This window comes from Colletes gigas, unplaced genomic scaffold (assembly GCF_013123115.1).
Source record: "Colletes gigas isolate AHSC1104 unplaced genomic scaffold, ASM1312311v1 Colletes_gigas_Sc00016, whole genome shotgun sequence".
Classification (NCBI taxonomy): Eukaryota; Metazoa; Arthropoda; class Insecta; order Hymenoptera; family Colletidae; genus Colletes; species Colletes gigas.
Window position 1 is genome coordinate 1926044 of NW_025106645.1, and position 24022 is coordinate 1950065.

The window sequence follows — 24022 nt, forward strand, 5'->3', positions numbered from 1 at the left end:
TTATCGATTTTTCTTAAAAATTCATTTTTAGTTTTTAGTGATTTTGTTTGACGCCATACAGAATAGGTGTGTAATACTTTTGTGTAGGTACCCATGAGCTCTACTTCAGGAAAAAATTTCATTGAAATATATTCACTATTGTAAGAGTTATAGCTGTTTGAAAATTGAATCGTTTTTATGAGGTTTTTCTCATTTTGCGTGGTCAAGGATCAACTTTTCGAATGTTTTTGCGATTTCTACATATCCTTCACCTAAATACGCGTTGTTTGCCTTTTGAAACATTAAAATCGTTCAATCCGTTCAGAAGTTATGCTGTTTTAAACATGCGCATGAAATTTCAGGGAAACATATTAACGGTATGGGCAGGCATTATATTTTCGGTAATGAATTTTTTTCTCGAAAGTGCGTAGGATTTTGTGGGTATGTATTGACCAAAAATGATTGTAGTTGACCCCCGTAACCGAAAAGAATTTTTCCAAATGATTTGAAATTTTTTAATTTAATTTTGTTGATAACTTTTTAATGAAGCTTCAATCAAGAAATTGATATTCTTGATTTCGTTGTATTTTGGCCTCTAGAATCCCTCATTAAAATTTTTCCCAGAGGTGGCCGAACACCCTGTATACGAAAAACGTCGAAGAGAACATAAAAAACGCGTTTTACTGTAGAAGACCTCGTTAATGGGAGAAACCATCATGAAATAAAGATAATTTTCAAAAATTTTTTGGTCGTAACTATGAAACTTTTTCTGATAAGTGTTGAATGTTTTCAAAAGTATTACATGTAATATTAAATCTTCTGCAACTTTGTCATTTTGGAATTTCACTTTAATATTTTAGGTCATTATTAAAACCCCAAGCATTGAAAAGAGATAAACAAACTCTAAATTTCTACTTTTTCAATCCGTCACAGTAGTTTCTCCTCTTAATTCCTACGAGGGTTGGTTTGTTGGGAACAATACTTGAATTTGACAGAGTCCAGAAGAGACAAAGTATGGCTACTTACATTATACAGAGTATATTGCTTAAGTAAGTACAATAGGATATCTCACTAGGAGTTGTAATGATTAAAAGAAATATTCTTACAAAAGTTGTTTGCTAGAATGGGCTACATCATGCAGTACTAATAGTTTATTCGTGGATGAAAGATCTGAAGATCTGAAGGTCAATCTAATTTTCTCAAAAAGTAATATTTCGTAATTCTTAAAACCCCCAAGCATTGAAAGAAGATAAAAAAAATTTCGATTTTGTCAATCCGTCACAGTGGTTTCCCCCCTTAAGAGAGGAACAGTTTTTCCAGCGTCGTTAGTCACTTTCCAGAGGGGTACATAGAAAATGTGTCGCGATAAACGTGGCCAACGTCTACAAGGGTGGTTCCCAGCCCGAGAATATTTTGCATTCGTGCTCCAGCACGTGGGTTCATCCCGCCATTCCCGTATCTAGACAGCGGCCCGCGAGGCAGATAGCTCGACTTTCGCGCGTTCAGAAAGGCGGAAAGAACGGGACAAATGTATCCTGTTTTCCCGTCGTTTCTTTTCCACGACCCTTCCGCGAGATAATAACGATCTACGAGAGGAGGAAGGGGGTCAGGTAGTTTTTTCCAGGTCGACGTTATCCCGGGGTGCGTTCTGTAGCCAGGAACGCGTACACGCATGCTACGGAACCGCCCCCGTAACTGTTTGACCGGAAGTGACGCGAAGTCCGGCATACCGGATCCCTAGAATCCCAGTGTTGCTTTAGATGAGAAAATAGCGCGCTGTTACACGCGGCGTATCGCGTATCCGGCTCGTAAATTCGCCCGCGTCGCGATCCGTCCTTTGTTGTTCTTTTCGGAAACCAGCTTTTCGCGAATTTTTTCCCGTCCACGCGACAGCGAGGAAATTTTTATTCGCGAACGAGGAGTAAAGGTTTTTAGATTTGCTCGTAATTTTCAACGGATTCGCGTTTCGATGGAAAATTCATTCGCGAGAAATGGAATCTCTCGACATGATCCACGTTGGGGATCCGCTGTTTTTAATAACAGAACTGTCGAAGTGGCCTGAACGACCCGTTCGTAATTTCTAATAAAAATTGTGGAAAATTTACTCGACTGGATTTTTCAAAATTTATTGTAGTTTTCTGTAAGAGAATGAATAAACATTTATTTTCATTAAAGTGTGCATTTATTTGACCATCTATCGTTTCAATTTCTTTGGTGCAAATAAATACAGTATAATTGTGGTTCTGGTGTTAACGATTATTTGGGACGAATTTAGGTTTAGGTTTCTGGCGGTTTTTAAATATTATTTACTGAAGCATGTAATCCCTCGATAACGTTCGCTGGAGGTACTTGGAAATTGTCGATTGTTATCCTTGTTAAACACTGTGAACGAGTGAAATAGAAAGTACGGTTTAGAGGTTTAGAGTTCGACGTTTGTTTATACCACAGATTTCAAAATCATTCAGAAGTCAAAGTATATAGTTTCGTTTTTAACAAAATAACATGATTTTCATATCGTAGCTCAAGTTTAATAGAAGAAGGCTGATTTTTTAGTAACATTACACTTTTTAACACATTCATTTCTAATCTTTTCAGTGCGTTCAACGTTCTTATGCATAAGGACAACATAAAAAATCTTACAAACGAACTCATTAATAATTAACTGAAACTAAATTATATGTAATTTTCTGTTAAAGAAGCAAAACGTAGCATGATGCAGAATGACCATTGAAAAGGTTACTTTATCATTTCAAATACACGATACTAGTCGATCGATAGCCTTTTGTTCGGTCTATTATTTATATTTGTCACGGATTTCGCATTTATTCGGGAAACGTTAAACGCAAAGCGTCGAGTATGTAATATGACAATTTATATAGAGAAAAATATTGCTATGACTCATCGGTATAACCGAGTAACTGCGTTAAATGTTTGTCAGGCAATTTCAAACGAATTTCAATCTCGATTTCAATCGCAAAACGCAACACAAAACGGGAAATTACAGGAAAAATGGGGGGAAAAAAGTCGAGACGAGTATGAATATTTCATTCGACGGTCTTTCTCGCCTTTGTTACTTTCATATTTATGTTTGAAAAAGGCGAACCGAATGATTTTTTAAAAGCAATTAACTTTGAAATCAGTATCAGGCGACAGAAACACGAATGCATGTATTAATTACAGCACGCGGATCAAAATTATTTTATTGAAAACGCAACATGTAAATGGGTTTAAAAAATGTTACGTCTACCCCTTCGTGGCCTTTTTTAGAACTTCAGCATTAGACTCGATTCTCATTCTCTAAACCACATAAAAACACAAAGAAATAATTGTAATCGAAGTATTTGTGTTTGTTACATTGTTACTGTGAGTTTCGAAAAATGTTAAATATTCGAAAAAATCCTACGTTCTATTTTTACTTTAATATTACATTTACTCGTGCATTTATTTTTACAGATACGTTTTTCTAATACATACATCGATTGAGCTCGTAATACGCTGACTTTTACAAACATTAAACACAAAACTCTCTACGAGGGGGCGGAAACTGTTCTATTTACCATTCGTTTGTTTCGCAAGGTTGAATTTTACTTTTCAAATAGAAATCTGTTCGCGCTCGAATATGCTTGGTCGGAATTGAAATTGATGTGGTTGTGATTTCTGATTTTTAAAACGTTTATTTTGTAACAATAACAAGTGGACTGTGTATATATATGTGTTACTAAGCGCGATGAAATATAGGAGGAACTGTTCCCCCGTTTTAAGTTAAAAAATGCGTTCAAAACGACTGACTCTTCACGACCTACGAGTTGTCGAGTGTCTTTTCAGAGATCGTTACTCTGCCAGAAGACAAGTTAAAAGAGTTTTTCTCCCAGAAGACAATTTAAAAGTCTTCTTTTCCCAAAAGACAAGTTAAGAGTGACTTTCGTGTCCGGACTCCGGAGTCCGTTTCCTGCTCAGCTTAGATCCCCTCCAAGAGGTACACTTGGGGTTGTTTTGTAAATTCCTCTGTAAAATAATGACTCGATTGATTAGCCATCGACTTGGGAGAGGAGGACCCATTTTCCTGCCCCATTTCGGCTGGAAAGTCCTTCTCGACTTCGGTGGTTGAGGAAAGTCCCAGGCCACCCTGACGAGGTTTCCTCCCCAAGTCGAAGGCCGCGTTAATTTACCGAGGAAGAAACGAAACTCCGGATTATCAACGAGGCAAGAGGCCGCCTCTATTTTGCAGCTGTTTTATGGCTACATTGTTCCGCGTGTCGGCGATGGCCATTGTCGTCGATGCCTACATTTGGCCTCGACGAACGTACCACCCACGGAACAATATAGCTGTTCTGGGTTAGGTCTGGGTCATTCACTGGTCAACTCAAGTGTAGCGTTTCTTTCATTTAACAAAATTCCTTTCTTTTACTCGAAGACCTTCGTAACGTAATACCGATCCCGCATCTGGAAACATAAAGGACCGAAAACATCCCGAGTTAGCCAGCGGAATGTGCGTACTTTTGTTTCCCGAACACAGAATATACGTACCAATGTGCCCTTTTTCCAGCAACGTCCCGAATTATTAACAGTCCCAGGCGAAGCGTTTCGAACGATTCGTATTAATTCGTTCGGTAATCGAAGACCCAATGTTTCTGAAATTGATCGTTTGACCAGTTAGCGTGTGCAGTAATAAAGGATGATTAATAATTACGAAAGGGGATGGTAAACGGGCAAGTTTTATCAGGCGCGCGTACCCGCGACCCATTGATGCAATTCTCTCGTTATCCTTGTTCATCCGTTTCTCCTATTTCGTTGAACACAGCACGAAATACGGAGCGCCCTTTGCTCGTAAAGGGACACAGGGATATACGGGTTGCGGCACGGACGCGGAAAAACAAATCGCGTTACGCTGATTATCCGAGACGAGGTTTAATACCGAACAGAAATACTAGCTCCGCGACGCACACACGAACAGTTAAACGAAACGCATTTTACGAGACAAACGGGAGGTGGATCGAGTAATGAGAAAAACCATTTCGAACCATTTTTGAACAGTGGTGGACGACGTAGAGAAATACGATTTCAGTCTGGACTGGACTCACAAGGGATGAAACTACTTTAAGAGGCTGAAAAATTGGGAATTTGTTTTATACGGGGAAAATAATATAATAATACAGTGGTGGACGACGTAGAAAAATACAATTTCAATTTCGACTGAACTCACAAGGGATGAAACTACTTTAAGAGGCTGAAAAATTGGGAATTTTTAGGAATTTTTTTTATACGGGGAGAATAATATAATAATACAGTGGTGGACGACGTAGAAAAATACAATTTCAGTCTCGACTGGACTCACAAGGGATGAAACTACTTTAAGAGGCTGAAAAATTGGGAATTTGTTTTATACGGGGAAAATAATATAATAATACAGTGGTGGACGACGTAGAAAAATACAATTTTAGTTTCGACTGGACTCACAAGGGATGAAATTACTTTAAGAGGCTGAAAAATTGGGCATTTTTAGGAATTTTTTTTATACGGAGAAAATAATTAGTAATATTTTTTAAATTTTTACATTGTTTTAGTACATGTCGAAGGAAGTAATACGAATTTTTTCACTGTAAAATATTAATATTTAGGTCAAAATATCAGAGATTTTCAACATAACGTGAAAAAGTTCCTTTTTGTGTACATTGTAACATCAGACAGTTTTTACCTGAGAGAAAGGGAAAATAATATTATTAAATTTTAATAAATTTTTTCTTGAATGAACCTGAGAAAATGGAGAAAAGTAAATTATTGGATATTCTACAGGACTTTGAACCAAAAAGTACAATTTTCACGAAACTAATTTTGTTTATGTAGAACTAATATTGTTAGAATCGATTTAGAATCAACTGTTTAGGTTAAATCAGGGTGAAGTCATCTTATTTAGTAAATAAAATGTGTTCGTAGTCGATAAGTTATCTATCAGATACTGTCGTGTATTGAAAATTGGTAAAAATTTAAAAACTTAGTTTCGAGAAAATCACTGTTAAAGTATTGAAATCATTGTACAACGAGGGCGCCACGAGGTAGGTCGGTGGGGCGCCACCATGGTGTAAGCGGATGTGCCATCTTTATTCGTTATTCGTCTTGTGACACGTGCGAGAGATGTATCGAAATATACTTTTATTACAAAAGATTAACCACGGGTAAACTATTTCTTTCTTACCGTGTTCGATTCTTGCCACGTACCTCATCAACATAATTGACCTCCGCAACTAAATATAATTTTTCCAGAACGATTTGAAATTTTTTAATTTTGTCGAAAAATTTGTCCACCTTCCTGAATTTTTTTCTCGAAAGTGCGAAGGATTTCGGGGATATGTAAATTAACCAAAAATGATTGTAATTTACCCCCGCAATCGGAAATAATTTTTTTAAAACGATTTAAAAATTTTTTTTTCGCCGAAGAATGTAGGCACCTACTCGAATTTTTTTCTTGAAAGTGCGTAGGATTTTGGGGGTATGTCTATTCACCAAAAATGATTGTAATTAACCTCCACAACTAAATATAATTTTTCCGTGAATTATTTAAAATTTCTTAATAACTTATTAACGAAGCCTCAATCAACAAATTGATATTCTTGATTTTACCTCAACATAAAGTTTCCATTCATACTTATAAAGTCTACATACAACACTAGTTTTGGAATCCAGATTTCGTAATAATAAAACAAAATGATTAACTTTGGTGCATTCAAAGCAAAAATAAAATTTACATTTAATGAATCACCTTAACGACTTGTGTGAAACATACATATAATAATAGAAGACCAATAAGGCAAGCGGAAAAAAATTTATTTGTTTATTCGATAAAACTGTTCAAACTGTATTTGTTCGCATAAAAACGAATAAAAACGTATTTATCTTTCGTTTGTTTTTTTATATTTTTATCCTGATAAGAATGTTCCCCCGATATCTGTTGGACGTTTTAAAATATCGAAAAATAAAAAAAAAAAACCGATGAAGGGTTTAAATTTAGGCCAATCGATCTTTTCGTAAACATAGGCGATGCTTGACGAGTATTCCACGAGCAATTTTGAGAAATTCAGCATTTGGTCGAGTTTGATAGTCCTTAGGGTAATCGTCGTCTAATTAGATGCAATTAATTTCCGGTGATTATTGCCGCTCGAGACGGTCATTCTAGTGATTACAAATTTCAGGCTAATCGTAGCACGGTATAATGGGCGATTATTGGTGGTTTCGATTGTACGCTCTTGCGTGCGTTGAACCGCATAATTTTGATAGTATTGATTTTCAATCTCGTCACGTAAATACCGTGATAATCTTAGGAACAATTAACACGTCGAAATTGAAACAATTTAGGCACGTATCTAGTCGAAATACAAGTTTCAATTTATACGTTTCGATGGGGCAATCTGATATAACGTTTGACGTTTGAGGTTCGGATGTTGAATTCATGCTGATTGCTATACGACATCGCTGCTAAATTAACACACGATATCCCGTGTAACAGCGATCACGATCCTTCAATGTTAAAAATAATTTTTTAATCAAGATACCTTGACTATTTCTGACTTAATCGTATTGTAATTATTTCAAATAATTGTACGACAATATCTTTGTAATGATACAGACCAGTTCTATTTTAAGTGGAGATAGAAAAAACGATGCAGAAAAGTATTGTATGGATTTTTTTCCACATTTTGTTCGAAGTGTATCAATGTACTAGTAAAGTGCAGTTGAACTTGTTTTTTTTTATTTCAAATTGAACTACATTTTTTGTATAGAAATCCATTTCTGGGAACTCGATATCTTGGGAGATATTCCATTTCAAGTTTAATGCTATAAAAAGTACAGAAACTTTCTCTATTACGATCCAAACATTTTTATACTCGTCCCTTATATATTTCTTATTAAATTGTTTAGTTTTTCTGTGCCAAAATTTGAAGAACTGATCTGAATTTTTCTTTTCTCCGCAATACTAGAAATTTCTTCCTCCTTTTTCACCAATGAAACCAAATTGTTTGTGTGAGCAAATGGCGATATCTTTTCACCCTCATTCTGTGTTTTTTTATAGTGGTGCCTGTATGACCAACGATTAAATATTAAGTATGTGTGGGTTTAACAGGCACTCGTGAATCACACCTCATCTGTTCAAAATGCCAAGCTGTTCTCCTTTTTTACCCTAACCTTGCACCTCGTCTCCTCGTAAAGGTCTTCTATTCTTCCTTGCAGTACTTCCTTTTCAATGGCCTCCTATGTGCTTCTCCACCATGTCGATACAAAGAGCGTAATTGTTCCCCCCTCCTTTTTTCGTATTTTCTTTCCTATTGCCAACACATAAACATTATCCATTGTACCCTTTCTATTTCTGAAACTCTGCCCGGTATTTCTTCTCTTTTGTCTCTTCCCAACAACACCATTGTGTACATTTAAATAAATAACAAACAAACATCAGAAGAACCGCGATTCGTACGAAAATAATTTTATTTCAATTTATATAATTACATATTATTAGTAACGAATATTCGCGAATAAATATTAATTACAGTTCTGTAGACAGGTTTTGAAACAAAGAAGTATATTAGATAGACATTATTAAAAATATTATAAGGCATTATTAGGAAAACTTTAGCTTCATTTACATGTGTGAAAATAATGTATTCCACAATATTTTTATAAACAGCTTGTCAATTATATATTTATTTTTAGACATCGAGTACTCCTGCAAGTGAATTTCAACTCTTCAAACACGAAGAAAAAACACTTCCTTTTACCCTCTTTACTCGTAATTCGTCCCGTTGAGGCTTTTACAATATTACCTCTGTCTTTGCTTTTTTAGCTTTCCTCTTTTTAGATCTCTTCCTTTGCCTTTTCGACTGTCCTTCTTTTTTCAGCCTTTCAATTTCATCCTTCTTAACTTGTCCTGAAAATATTTTTCATAAAGTTTACCCGAAACGATAGTCGACATACCCCCTCCCTTCGCTCGTCTTTTCTTTACCTCTTTAATACTTGGACGTAAAAGTGTCCTTTGAAGGAGCATAATACCAAGTGTTTACTAGAATCTCCAAAATCTGCGAATGAATGATTTTGAACATAAGACCTGCTCTACTTGCACGCAAAGTTTCATAATTTTTTTAACTTCCTAATTTCCCTTGTTAGAAAACGATTGATTTTGTTATTGTTCACTTTGATAATTAAATTCTAGTATCATTTATGTTCATGTGAAACTAATTACAATTATGATATAATCAACAACATATTTTGAGCAATAGAAACAACTATTAACAATCTAATAAAGATGGTTTACTTTACGTTATTTTAGTAGGGTAAATTTTGCATTAATTCAATAAATATTTTTTAATTTACAACAAAGGGTTAAACTATATTTTAGTATTTATTTTATCGAATAGTCAGCTCAAATAAACATTGTAAAAGCAACTATTAACAATCTGATAAAGATATTTTATTTTATACTAATTCAGTGGGTTAAATTTTGCATTAATTTAGTAAATATTTTTTAATTTATATTGTATCCATTTTCCTACATTGTCTCTTACAACAAAGAATCAAACTATATTTTAGTATTTATTTTATCGAATAGTCAGCTCAAATAAACATTGTAAAAGCAACTATTAACAATCTGATAAAGATATTTTATTTTACACTACTTCAGTGGGTTAAATTTTGCATTAATTTAGTAAATATTTTTTACTTTATATTGTATCCATTTTTCTACATTGTCTCTTACAACAAAGAATCAAACTATATTTTAGTATTTATTTTATCGAATAGTCAGCTCAAATAAACATTGTAAAAGCAACTATTAACAATCTGATAAAGATATTTTATTTTACACTACTTCAGTGGGTTAAATTTTGCATTAATTTAGTAAATATTTTTTACTTTATATTGTATCCATTTTTCTACATTGTCTCTTACACCAAAGAATCAAACTATATTTTAGTATCTTTTTTATCCAATAGTCAGCTCAAATAAACATTGTAAAAACAACTATTAACAGTCCAATAAAGATATTTCATTTTACATTACTTCAGTGGAGTAAATTTTGCATTAATTCAGTAAATATTTTTTAATTTATATTGTATCCATTTTCCTATATTGTCTCTTACATCACGTAAAGTTGAAGGATCAAAGTATATTTTGTTATTTTTTTTATCGAGCAGTCGACTCAAATAAACATCGTAAAAAATGTGTCGACTCGGTTCCAGGTCTCCCCTGTTCGAAATATCGAAGGTTGGCTCGAGTTTCGCAATAATTTTCGCGCTGGATAACGTTCTGGAATTCATGACAACGAGTAACGTCGGTGGCAACGAGAAAAACGAACGAATCGTCGGACCTGCGCGAATCGAATTAAGGTCGGAACGTTGAAATAGCCGCCCTCGTAAAGAGTTCGGGGTATCGCGTGTACAGATTGAGCCAAAAGCTGTTTGAAAAATTGTCGAGTCGGTGGAAAACGGATTACCGTTGACGGATGATTTTTCAAGAACTTAAAGATAGCAAACGGTGAGCTTAAAAGGTTATATCGAAAATGCAAAACTTCGGAATTTTTTGGAGGGAAGGGCGATTGGGGCAAAGAAATATAACGAACGAGTGAGCGTCAGCAAATATTTTTATTGAAGAGAGACGACAGCTAAGCTATATAAACGGTGTTATCTTTCATCCAGTAATATTGATCCTTTTTGGCCAGCCAACGTTTTTATTTCTTTGTTCGACGCGTCGTGTTTTTTATTTCTTTGTCCAATGTAGTGTCTATAAAATATATCTTACTTTTTATGAGCTGGGCTGTAAAATATCGATGGAATCGGCAGTTGACACGTACTATTTCAATGCGAACGTTTTATGTCAGTAAGAGACACATAAATTCTGGAATTTTATAGAATGTGGTTTACTTAACAAAAGTGCAGCATAACAAATCGACATTTTCGTGAGCATGACGAATGATACGAGTTTGAAATATTCTGCTTTGAGTAATAATTTTTTTTTTTTATTTATATATCTATGAAATCCGTTGGAAAAAGGTCTAAAAATACTTATAGACACCACGATCCTTGTTTGTATGATATAAGTTTTAATTTGGTGGAATTTTTGGAGAAGTTTGGAACATCACTGATTTGAAAAAAATTAATTTTACTGATGAATTAGTTAGATACACAGAAAAATATATTATTGCTAAATCCAATTGAAAACTCTCTAGAATGACTAATTTCAATGAAGCGTGCAGCTGAACGACCAGACGAGGTTAACGAACGCGAGGTCTTGATAAGATACGAATACATTTAGATCGGAAAATAGTTTCCCCTTAAGTAGCTCAGATACGTCTACTTTCGGGTCTCGCCATTAAGAGTCAGGATATCTCATTCGAATCGTGATTTTCACAAATCTTTCCACGTTTTCACCGAAACTTTACAACTTTTGTTTGACGTAATTACTACGTTTTATTTCGCTCTCGGTCTCGCCACACTAATTGAGATTATTTCAACTGCTTATTGCATTAAAACTTTGCGTCGCGAGGGAATACAAGTACCAGTCCAATCTCGAACTTTCCGCGAGATTTATAAGTCTATCATTTTTAAGTAAATTTCCGTGAAATTAGTGCAATACCGTAGGCATATAAAAATTGTAAAACACAAGCCAACGGATGTTTTATATTTTTCATTTTTTGACCCACTTACGATCCGTGGGAACAGAATATCCTTGTACGCGAATATTGAAATTAACAATATATAGTTATCCTTGACGATAGCAAGGATTAGCAAGTAGTACACTTTAATATTGAATCGTTAATTGTAATTGTTAAATAATAAATGCAAATATTACGGTGGTATCGGAACGCCAAATGAATCAAACGTATTACCGACGAGGATATCAAAATATAAATGTGGAAATGTTTGAAAGTAATAAATTACCTGATTTTACCAACCTAACGGAATTTTATTGGCATAAAGCTTGATGGATCATACAAATGAAAAAGAACGGAACAGAGGATATGCAAAAATTGCTGGAATGTGTTCGTATAAAAGTACCGGTTCGTTGGAGTGTACAAATTGCAATTACGTTTTCATACAAAAAGTAGAGCAGCACGATCGATTGTAATACATTTAAAAGCCGCGAATAATTCGTGTATTGTCGTTTTATAGACATCGTTAATTCTCGAGGTTTCACGGAAACGTTTCGACGCGTTAATAACAATGCGCCGTACGAGCGGATAATTGTACCTCGAATTAACGGCTTTTATAAATTCTCGTTTCCGGTCACTTTCAAATGTTAATTACGATTACTTCTGATGCTTTTAACGCGTATGTTAACGTTCGTTATTCGGACCAGAATATTCTCGTTAGCGAATTCGCGTGACTGGCACTCGCAACAAACCAAATCCTCTAATTATTAATACGAAAAATTGAAGTATCGTACATGTTTTCGTCGGTGATCCATTGTTATGGTGATACAAACAATTTGTGCAAGCTATAAATTTCATTAAATGTTGACAGTACGCTTTCTTAGAAATTTATGCGTAAATAATATTTTTCAAACTTTATTTCGAACGCATCGAGATTTACTTTGATCGTTGAGAAGCCTTAAAATCAAGGATGATATACAGGGTGTTTGTCCATCCCTGGGAAAAATTTTAATGGGGGATTTTAGAGGCCAAAATAAGACGAATATCGAGAATACCAATTTGTTGATGGAGGCTTCGTCAAAAAGTTATTAACAATTAAATTCAAAGATTTCAAATCGTCCTGGAAAAATTATTTTCGGTTGCAGGGGTCAATTACAATCATTTTTGGTCAATAGACATACCACCGAAATCCTACGCACTTTCGAGAAAAAAATTCTCTATCGAAAATATAATGTCTGACCATACATTGACATATTTCCCTGAAATTTTTCGGCGAAAAATAAAAATTTCAAATCGTTCTGGAAAAATTATTTTCGGTTGCGAGTGTCAATTACAATCATTTTTTATTATTAGACATATCTTCGAAATCCTACCCACTTTCTAGAAAAAAATTCGAGAAGGTGTGAAATTTTTCGACGGAAAAAAAACATTTCAATTCGTTCTGGAAAAATTATTTTCGTTTGTTGGGAGTCAATTACAATCATTTTTGGTGATTAGACATACCCCTGAAATCCTGCGCATTTTCGAAAAAAAAATTCAGTACAAGCGGAATTTTAAACGTTAATAACTTTTTAACGAAGCCTCCATCAACAAATTAGTATTCTTGATTTTCGTCTTATTTTGGCCTCTAGAATCCCCCATTGAAATTTTTCTCAGGAGTAGCCGAACACCCTGTATAGAGAATGGGTGAATAAGGATCAAACAATAAAATTTAGGGTGATTCTTTATGCAAACACGAATCAAAAGTGAAGAACAAATTTTTTTAATATCGATCTTCTTTTTGGAGAAAATTAATTTTTAAATTCTTCGAGTACGAGTGGACATGTCTGACCATTATTTGTTATTACTACTTAAGTTTGTATTTGGAACCAGTTACATGGGCACTGTATCGCCTGTTTCCAGTTAATCTTACTATTTTCTAACTAGTTAGAATAAAGAAAGTGAAACAAATAGCAGAGTAACATTGTAAACGTTTCTAAACAAAATTTCTAGTAGAAATACCCAATAATGGTCAGACGTGTTTCTCTGAATAGTCAAAATTAATTTTTTCGTAAATGAAGGCTCGTATCAGAAAATGTTATTCTTGATCATCGATGCATTTTTGCACAACTATTCATGCTATTTTTAATTAAAACACGTTTTTCTATCCACTTCTTTAAAAATAATGTTTTAAACATTTTAGTCGACCACTTTGTCCAGAAAAGGAAAATCGATACGTTAAACTCTTTCCATGATCTTTCTCAGTACTAAAAATGTTCATTTACTTGATACATCGTATTTTATTTCTATAATAATTGTTCTTTAAATGATACGTCGGTGTTACAAATTGGGACGAACATACAGCGAAGTTCATTTGTGAATATTTATTCAACCGCAATGAGAGTCTGATGCGAGTTGACATTACACCTCGAGTTAAGGACTTTTGATATTACACGATGACACCATTTCGACTAATTAGCGCGGAAACAGCGACACGGATCGCGGCGTTAAATAATACCGCGACATTTAAATAGCCCTGTCTGCAAAGCAACGTTTCCAAATTAAATGCTCCACGTTGTTGATTGAAACTTTATGCAAGACTCTCCCCGACAAAAATAACATTTGTTATTGATATCGAATACATCGAATGTAGGTCGCGTACTTCGCATTTCGACTCGAAGCATGGAGTAATTTAATCGGGAAGAGGTTGAGGAACTATTTGAACCAATAATAGCGAGCTAGTTCGTCTTGGAAAAATATTTTTATTGTTTGGTTTTCCTTGAAACGGCATAATTAATCTTTTAAATCTAAGACATTGGAAAAAAAGAGGTGGTTGCAATTTTGGAACGAGTTTAAATCAAATATTTATTTTATTTAAATGAAACAAGCATCACGTTCCCTGGAAATACGGGCGAATAATTACGGAATCAACGTGGTTCTAAATTTCAAGGCAAGTTTAGCCGGAACGAGTCATTACTTAATCATTATTATCTTTGTATATTGGATTCATCTTCAAAATTACGTCAACATTTTACGAAGTTCGTACGTATTTGGGTAACCAGGAGTTTGCCGAGCAATATATTCTAATAAGGGAACTTCGATGGCCCGAAAATTGAGATTTCTTGTAAACATTGTCTATGGGGGAGTTCGATATTGATTACTCAATACCGCGTAAAATATTGAATCTTCGAGTTCAAGGCTATTTTCGCGTCTCGTTCGTTTCCCAGTTTCAAGGAGCAATCATGCTATTGTTATAAAATAAATATAAAAATTAGTTCGCCACATTATAAAACTCCAAACGTGTGATTTTATCATCAAATCTTATACGATATATTAAAATGAACACATTTTTATATTCACGAGGAATTTGAAGAAAAAGTTTAAACAAAATTAAATAGTATACGTTTGTAAAATTATTTGATGCTCCTGCAATAAAATGAATATAAAAACTAATTTTCATCGTGAATCTTAAAAATATACTCCTTTATAAAACTCCAAACGATTTTGTCATTAAATTTTATACGATATATCAAAATGAACACATTTTTACATTCGCGAGGAATTTGAAGAAAAATTTTAAACAAAATTAAATAGTATACGTTTGAAAAATTATTTGATGCTCCTGCAATAAAATGAATATAAAAACTAATTTTCATCGTGAATCTTAAAAATATACTCCTTTATAAAACTCCAAACGATTTTGTCATTAAATTTTATACGATATATTAAAATGAACCCATTTTTATATTCACGATTCGAAGAAAAAATTTAAACAAAATTAAATAGTATATGTTTGAAAAATTGTTTGATGCTATTGCAATAAAATGAATATAAAAACTAATTTTCATCGTGAATCGTAAAAATATATTTCTTTATAAAACTCCAAACGAGTTTGTCATTAAATCTTATATTTTACATTCACGAGGAATTCGAAAAACAAATTTGTAATTAAATCGTACGTCAAGAGATAATTTGAGAACGAAAGGATCAAGAATACCGAGTGCCAATTTGTATAATTTAACGATTATCTTGCGCGTGAGACAAAAAACGTAACGCGAGGACGCTTTAGCAGAACGATTAATTGGAATATCGTGAAAAGTAGCTTTCTGAGGGGGGAAGTAGGTCGAAGGGAGATCAGAGCGTGAACTGTGAGGAAGGAAACCGAACCGGTTCGAAGGACCGTGCACTTTTAATGGTATACGAGCCGTTATTTCCGAACCAGTGATGCAAAGATTGCACGACCGGTAAGTAAGCAGCTCAATTTTGACCAGAAAAAGTGCAGCGTCAGCCATCGAACCGTCTCATTTTTGGGACACTTCGGACCATAGGCTCCTTGAAATCGATCGTCCTGTTACATTTCGCTCTTTATTTATTCCGCTTCTCTATTCGTATCCACGTTTCGACCAGCGCGGCGAAAACCAATGCGTGATCGCGTCCACGAGCGACAGCCACTTTCCATTTTATTCGCCAACGCGTCGTTAGACCTGCCATTCGATTCAGATCGCGACAGATCGATTCTACTTCAACAAATACCTCGAGCAAATGTGTCGTCGACGAATGAAATTTTTCGGCGAAACGACGATTAATCCGTTGGAGGAAACGGACCGTTTCGGACGAGGTAATATTTTGGTTGGACGAGCAACAGTAGTTTCGAAAGTTTTTATCCGCGTGTCCTTTCCTCGCTGTTAAAACGCGGAAACTTGGGAAACACCTCGTTAAAACTTGGGAGTTTTTAACTCCGTAACGCTCGCGGAATCGTTTCTGCCACTGTTTTATATTTCTGCAAATCTTCACGGTGATCGTGTTTATCGTTACAGTTTGACGGGAGTGTCGTCGAACGGTTAGACCCCGCCTCGTTGGGACTGGTTTAAATTATACGTTCAGTAGCTCACGATTCACTCGAAAAGATACACGCGTTTAAATTTTAGAAATAGGTTAAACAATCGAATACATTAAGTTCGATAGTAAATCTAGATTCAGGCATTAGTTTTATTCTTTAAATACTAACTTATTGAACAAATTTGCAAAATAGGTTAAACACCAATTTATCGAATACATTAAGTTTCATAGTAAAACTAGATTCAACCACTAGTTTTATTGTTTAAATACTAACTTATTGAACAAATTTGCAAAATAGGTTAAACACCAATTTATCGAATACATTAAGTTTCATAGTAAAACTAGATTCAACCACTAGTTTTATTGTTTAAATACTAACTTATTGAACAAATTTGCAAAATAGGTTAAACACCAATTTATCGAATACATTAAGTTTCATAGTAAAACTAGATTCAACCACTAGTTTTATTGTTTAAATACTAACTTATTGAACAAATTTTCAAAATAGGTTAAACACCAATTTATCGAATACATTAAGTTTCATAGTAAATCTAGATTCAACCACTAGTTTTATTGTTTAAATACTAACTTATTGAACAAACTTTCAAAATAGGTTAAACACCAACTTATCGAGTAAATTAAGTTTCATAGTAAATCTAGATTCAGCCACTAGTCCTATTCATTAAATACTAACTTATCGAACAAATTAAGTTTGAAGAATGTATAAGTGAACGTAACTTGTGTATTTTACTTTTGTGAGCTACTGAGCTTTGAAATTACTCAGAAACGATTCGTGGTATGATTGAAAACTCTTTCACAACTGTTCCAATTTAACGTTCGATGGATATAAAAATGGAGGGCAGTCAATTTACTTTGAGTACGCGTACTCGCAACGTCTGAGAACATATTCAATGCAATATCGTTCCCGTGAATGCCAATAGCTTATTTGTGATGCAGACGATTGATGTTGAGCATTGTTACAGTAAAACAGGAGAGAATGTTGTTGATGAGAAATAATAATATTCCACGCGAATGAAAATTAATGCTTGTGAAATGAAAATGTACGCCTTCTTGGATCCTAATGGGCCCTTTTTCCTGTTGATAGTCGGATACAATGAAACGATACTAGAAAAAAGTAACGTAAAAAGAGAGAAAAACAGTATAAAGGGATATTCGTCCTGGAAAGCGATGTGGGTTACGGTCCTAGATAAACCGGTGAGATAGAATTTGTTCAACCGACGACACACATGGTTTTAATTAAACCTTTGTCTATATGTCAGCAGAAAAAAAAACGCGAATCGCGATGAACCGGGTTTGGAATATTTCTGTACAGACGATCGTTTCACAGAGGATATATCGCTGCTGAAATTTCGACTATAATAATTATTAATCAACACTATTTGCTCGAGCATCCTATTATAGAAAATAATCCAGTGCCAATTATTAATGATATTAGTACTGTATTAGTATACAGCAAAAGTACAGAAAATATTATTTTACTGTTTAAAATGTAGAATTTTCCAGATTCTTAGAATCAGTGCAATTGCACGCTGGACGTTTGAAAAACAGGGGTCCATTAAAATAGAAGGGAAACATGCAGGACGAGTTTTAGAGATATAAAATTCAACAGGTAATGAGAGAACTTCATTACGTTGATGCAATTCGTTGTTTTTATTCGACGTACGATAAAAAAAGAAGCAACCACGTCACTTGCAGTGTCTGGGAGCATATTTTGTTAGTACAGTGTTCTTTTAGGGATTTACGTCTGCATTTACATAAAATTTCTCGGGCGTTTCGCGGTGAAAATTCGATGCTCCTCCACGCTTGACTTATTTAAGACAATGTTAGTTGCTGTAATATTTTACGCCATTTCAGAGCACCGTTGGACCCATCTTTATCCGATAATAAATTTTTATCTCGACAAAATTGCATTCGGACGAAGATTTCCATGCTAATAAGTTGCCAAGCGAAATAGCTAATAAAATTCACTCGTTTCTCGTTAAACATTTCAATTTTATTCGTTACCTTAAACAAGTTCAAATAGAAATTGAGAGAAATAAACTTCCATTCTATAGAAGCACTTTACCATATTCACGTAGAATACTCTGCTTTGTAAATTTGAAATTAATGTGTACTAATAAATTATTTCTCTAATTACGAACAAATTTTGTTTCGAACAAAATTTGCCTGACTCTGCCTGCAATTAGTTTGGGACGTGCATCGTCTCACTTTTGAAATCCAAATTTCTATAAAAAATTCTAAAATATTATACAGAAATAAATTATTTCTCTATTTGCAAATAAATTTTGTTCGAAACAAAATTTGCCTAAATCCGCCTGGAATCAGTTCGGGGCATGTATCGTCTCGTATTAAAGTCCAAATTTCGAAAATTGTAAAGGGTTTGAAATTTGACTAATGGCGATATATTTTCTGGTAATTACAGCGAGGAAAATTTACTTTTTTTCACGGTTTTCTTTGTATCGGGTTCCCCCAGGATATTACATCTCAAGCCAGTATTTACCAGCACGAAAAAGCAGCACACTCATTATCAGGAGTTTTTTGTCGCCGCTGTAAATAATTCGCAATCAACCACTTTATTGTTTTATCGCGCGATTACCTCTCGCGAGCCTGTAAAAAACTGCTTGTCAAGGTTTTGCGGTTCATAGCTACGAAATAGGTAGCAATTAGCGTTCTTGCGCCACTACCGATAAATTCCACGCGATGGTTACGATGTTCTGAGATTTACAATTTAACACCAGCCTGGCGCAGGACGTCAGGGTCATTATTTATACAGTTTCGAGATACAACGCCGTCCAAACGTCTGAGATCAACCATTTTGCTTGTACTTTTTAATGCGATATTGAATAAAACATGAATAGCTTCCAATTATATGGTCTGGATCTTAAGTTCAAGCCACCCTCGTGCAATTTATTACATATTCGAATTCTCAATCGGTTTCTTAGTGAGAAAAAATTATTTGCAGAACAATTAAACCAGAAAACGTTTCATGAGTTGATGTATAACACACCAAAATGCAAAGGGTTTTCTTATTCAACTGTTTCTTAAAAATTCAAAAACAAATTGTTTACCATTTTAGTCGTTGGACTTTGGGTGCCGGAATTTTTCAATGCAATCTTCCACGTTCCGTGGCAAAAAATTTGTATGTCATTTTAAATCCGTCATTTTGAATTAAAAACGTTTAAAGCTCTATTTATTAAATAAATGCGATGGTTCTAGAAATCGACACATTGCGTGGGCGTCGAAACTTTTCATTTCGTCTTTTCTATCTAAACCGTTAACCCTTAGCGAATTTTAACATAATATCGATGCAATTTAAAAAAAAAATAAAATATTTTTTTCTGCAAAAACGTGTAAACGCCTACGATTTGAATTTTATTCGCCTGTTTGATAAATTTCGTTTAGATCACACCGTGTTGGAAGGTTATCGATCGTTCGCGTCGTTGGAGCGTGGAAATTGCTGAAAATTCGGGAAAGTCGAATCGTCCGGAGCAGATGCACGGTTGCTCGATAAAATCCTTCCCGCGGTAATTAACTGCGACACTGGCGGTCCACCTATTACCAAAATTTGCGACGTTACTAACGTATGCACCGAGTCGCGAACGTGCATGCAGATGGAAACGGCTACGTGACCGAAATTCCTCCCATCTGTTTATGTGACGGTAATCATTGGCCAGCCGACTGATCGATTATTTCGCGCGATGTACAAATTACCGTTATCGAGGATCCGAACGAGCATCGGGAAACGAATTTTTCGCCGTGTCGTTCGGGAGAGCGGGGTACGGCCGGTGGGAGGCGGGAGGAAGGGTGACAAAGTGATTACAACGGACGATAATACGAAATTAAAAAGTCCCAATTGCGTTACGTTCGACCGCGTTCGACGGTACGAGAGCGTGTAATTGAAATTAAAATTGCCACTGTGCTCCGATTCTCACGTATGCTTCGTACACTGTTGGCCAAAAGTTTTTTTAAAAATGGGTATTTGATGTCGTTCTAGAAAATTTTGTTCGTCAAAAGACTAACGTAAAAGAACAACGTATTTTATTTAAAAGGTTTCTCACGAATTTTTCGTTTTCAGGTGGAGACAAAAATGGTCGCTTTTAACAACCTTCTTCGGGCATACATTCAAGGGTAAGATCTAAAAATAATTACTTCGATCGGTACAATTTTTTGGAATTAAGAAACGTGGATGCAAAACGGTACTGGAGATGGTGAACTTCTCTACGTTGAATTTGATGGTTTAAATTCTACGCGTACTTTGGCGCTCGAAATATGTTCTTTGCGTATCGCGGGATCCCCCGCTGCGGCTAGAATTCGCGATACAATTAAATTGCAACGTTACAACGCGATACCACAAACGGATAGCGGCGCTTACAAATCTCACGTAACGCATAAATCGCGCGGAATCACCGGTTGGGTGGCGTAACGTGTAATTAACATTAAAAATTCCACGAGTATTCAACATCAGGTACCAACAGGGGGGCTCATTACCATAATTGTTAGACCAATTAACACACGCGTCCCATTAGCATAATTTCGATAGTTTAACGGCCGTTTAAATTATCTAAGCCCGCCCGCCACTTGAGTATTCCATTAAATACTAAAGCACGTTGCAAACGATAACGCACGATGGAGAGGAAAGGAGTAATTATTCGACATCCGGCGGAAGTTGTAGCTGCGTAGCCGCGCGAGCGAGGAAAACGTTAATGCTGGGGCGGTTCGAGTACAAACAAGACTTTTCGCTCTTTGGCGGTAAATATTGGTCCCTGTTCCCAAATCAGCGACAACTGTTTATTCGACATATTTAGCATTGGCATTCCGCGATCATTGATCATTCATCGCCTGTGACAGGCATGAAATCAAGCTTAGGTTGATCTGCAATAATTTGTAATTCGTTATCGTTGTGCCTACGAACGAGGGGCACGTTCGACTTCGGCTTTAACGTGCTTTTGCAGAATGATAGTAATCCATTTTGGTGTACGTAAAATATTAGGTGTAGATATTCAACACTGTTTAAGGTCTGAATAATTAATGCGGATATTTTTATGCAAATTTTTATTAATATAATTAATGAAATCAAATTTGTAGAGGGTTGTCCCAACCCCTAAATATAATAATTCGTATCTTTAAGTATTTCTTATATTTTTGCATATTAACACTAAACCTACCGACACTTCATGTATACCCATTCCTAGCATAACCGGTCAAACGACCACATTTTCTTTTTCTCTTTTACGAGGCAAAGTACTTCTAATTTTTCCATTATATGTATAGAAAGTTGTGTTTTGATGTTTATTCATAAGATATCATTCTCTTCCATGCTAAAAGATTTTTTAATTTTCATCGGATAGAAGATAAAACGCCCTTGGAAACGAATTTTATTCCAAGTCAATAGTGTAGTTAGTTTTAAAGAAACCAATTATTAAAGAAAAAGTACTAGCTAGTAATTACGCAAACATCCTGTATTTAAATTAAAATTAATTTTCAATTAAATAAACAATTTATGATCCAGTTTTATCGTACACTAGTCGTACGATCAGTAGGAATTGCTGAAACTTCTTTGGGTATGTAGCGTCAAAGTAAATGTCAAAATAAACATAGAAGACAGCATAAATTAGAATAGTTTTTAGGGTCATTAGATAGAGGATGAAATGCCCTTTAAAATGAGCGTTCGAACAAGTCGATAGCTTTATTAGTTCCGGAGATATAGCGATTTTTGTTTCGCGTCGATGCGGTGGTTAGTTCCGGAGATACAAGGGTCCGAAGCGTTTGTTTACATTCTTACTACGGCCTTGTCAAGGTCGTTGACAGCACGTGCTCGGAGAAACTAGGTCACTGGGCCACTCACAAGTCGCGAGTCACGTACGAGAAAGAGAGGTACGACGCGACGCGTCAGACGAAGACAGAGATAGTCGAATTAGAAAACTTACCTTTTACATAAATAACGATATCTCGAAAACGGAAAGTCCGATCGACAAAAACCAAAAGCCATTTTAAAGGGGAGGCTTTGCCCCTTCCAACGATGGCTCAGTTATGCGAAAATCATGAGTAGTTTCGGAACTGCATGCGTCTAAAGTTTTACTATTTTTAATACGCGTTGTTAGACTGTTTTAAGACGGTGGAAACTGAAGATTTTCTCCTTTCGTCTTTGCTATACATATACTTCCTATTTACATCGGAAGCTAACCAGAATTTGGTATCGAATTTTGTCCAGTTTTTTACAAACAAATATAGATCATTCAACCGGTCAGATGACCGGTCATGGCAGGCAAGACAGATTACATATTTTTCTCAGAAAACAAACAGGAATAGATGTGAATATTGTAAAATTCATTGTACATATACTATAAGAAAAGTCGTGAAGTTAAATGGCGCTAAAATAACACTATATATAACAAATTCTAAACGAAATTTTAAAAACGGTCATTCGACCGGTCGCGGAAGGTTTACTGTTAAATGCATACTGTAGCTTTTTGAGAATTAAATTTCCCCATAAATGCATAAACATCCGCAGTCTAATTATAAGTTCTGTATAACCCCATCGACTATTCATAGGATGTCTCATGAAAGATTAATATTAATTCAGTTCTTAAGTTTCTGTGTATTTTTCTATTTGTACCGAGTACTGCACGATACTAAATGACTACTCGACACTTTTTAAGATGTGAATAATTAAAGTGCAACAGTTATAAGTTAGGTTTGTATAACTCCATCGACTATTCGTAAGTTCATGACAGTTCATAAGTTTTTGTGTATTTTTGTACCGAGTAAGAGTTTACTGGCGTTGCAATACTGTAGCAGTTAGGAGAATTGCCTTCACCAAGGTCTAATGATGCTCACATAGTACTAATCGTCTGTAAGTATCTCGGTCTGGGGTAGATTGGACAATACTTAAAAGAATTCAAACTGTCTCTTCTGACATTTATAAGCAATTCAAACTGACTCATGACACTCAAGCAATTCAGACTGATTCGCGACACTTAGAAGCAATTCAGACCGACTCACGACATTTATTGAGTCATCAATAGTTGTCATGACTTGGTACAAACTGCACGACACTTGCAAACAATTCAATTTATTGCAATTCAGACCGACTTGCGACACTTACAAGCAATTCAGACCGACTTGCGTCACTTATAAGCAATTCAGAACCTCTCACGATACTTATCGAGTCATCTGTAAGAGTCGTGGCCTGGTATAGACTGCACAATACTCAAAAGAATTCAATTTATTAGAATTCAATCTGTCTCTTCCGACATTTATAAACAATTTATACCCACTCATGACACTTATAAGCAATTCAGACCGACTCACGACACTCGCCGAGTCATCTGCAGGTATCGTGGCCTGATACAAACTACAGGACACTTACAAAGAATTCAATTTACTCCAATTCAGACCGACTCGCGACACTTATCGATCACAGGAGATAAAGTTGACCAAATTCAACTAGAGTTAAAGCATTCCAATGTTTTTCTACCATCTTTGTCGTTATTCGACTAACACCATGGTCCAATGGGGAAAGTTCTGACGTTGGTATAGTAATTTCAGGGGACGTTTGGACCCGGTGGTGGTCAT

General features: G+C 35.2%; 1 long non-coding RNA gene across 1 annotated transcript in view; it reads left to right on the forward strand.

Annotated features, from left to right (window-relative positions):
- LOC122400167 overlaps positions 1 to 20650 on the forward strand; it is a 192482-nt gene extending 171832 nt beyond the window's left edge. The window contains exon 3 of the long non-coding RNA XR_006259337.1: positions 20523 to 20650. This is a non-coding gene — a long non-coding RNA (uncharacterized LOC122400167). The remainder of the gene's footprint in view (positions 1 to 20522) is intronic.
- The last annotated feature ends 3372 nt before the right edge of the window (positions 20651 to 24022 follow it).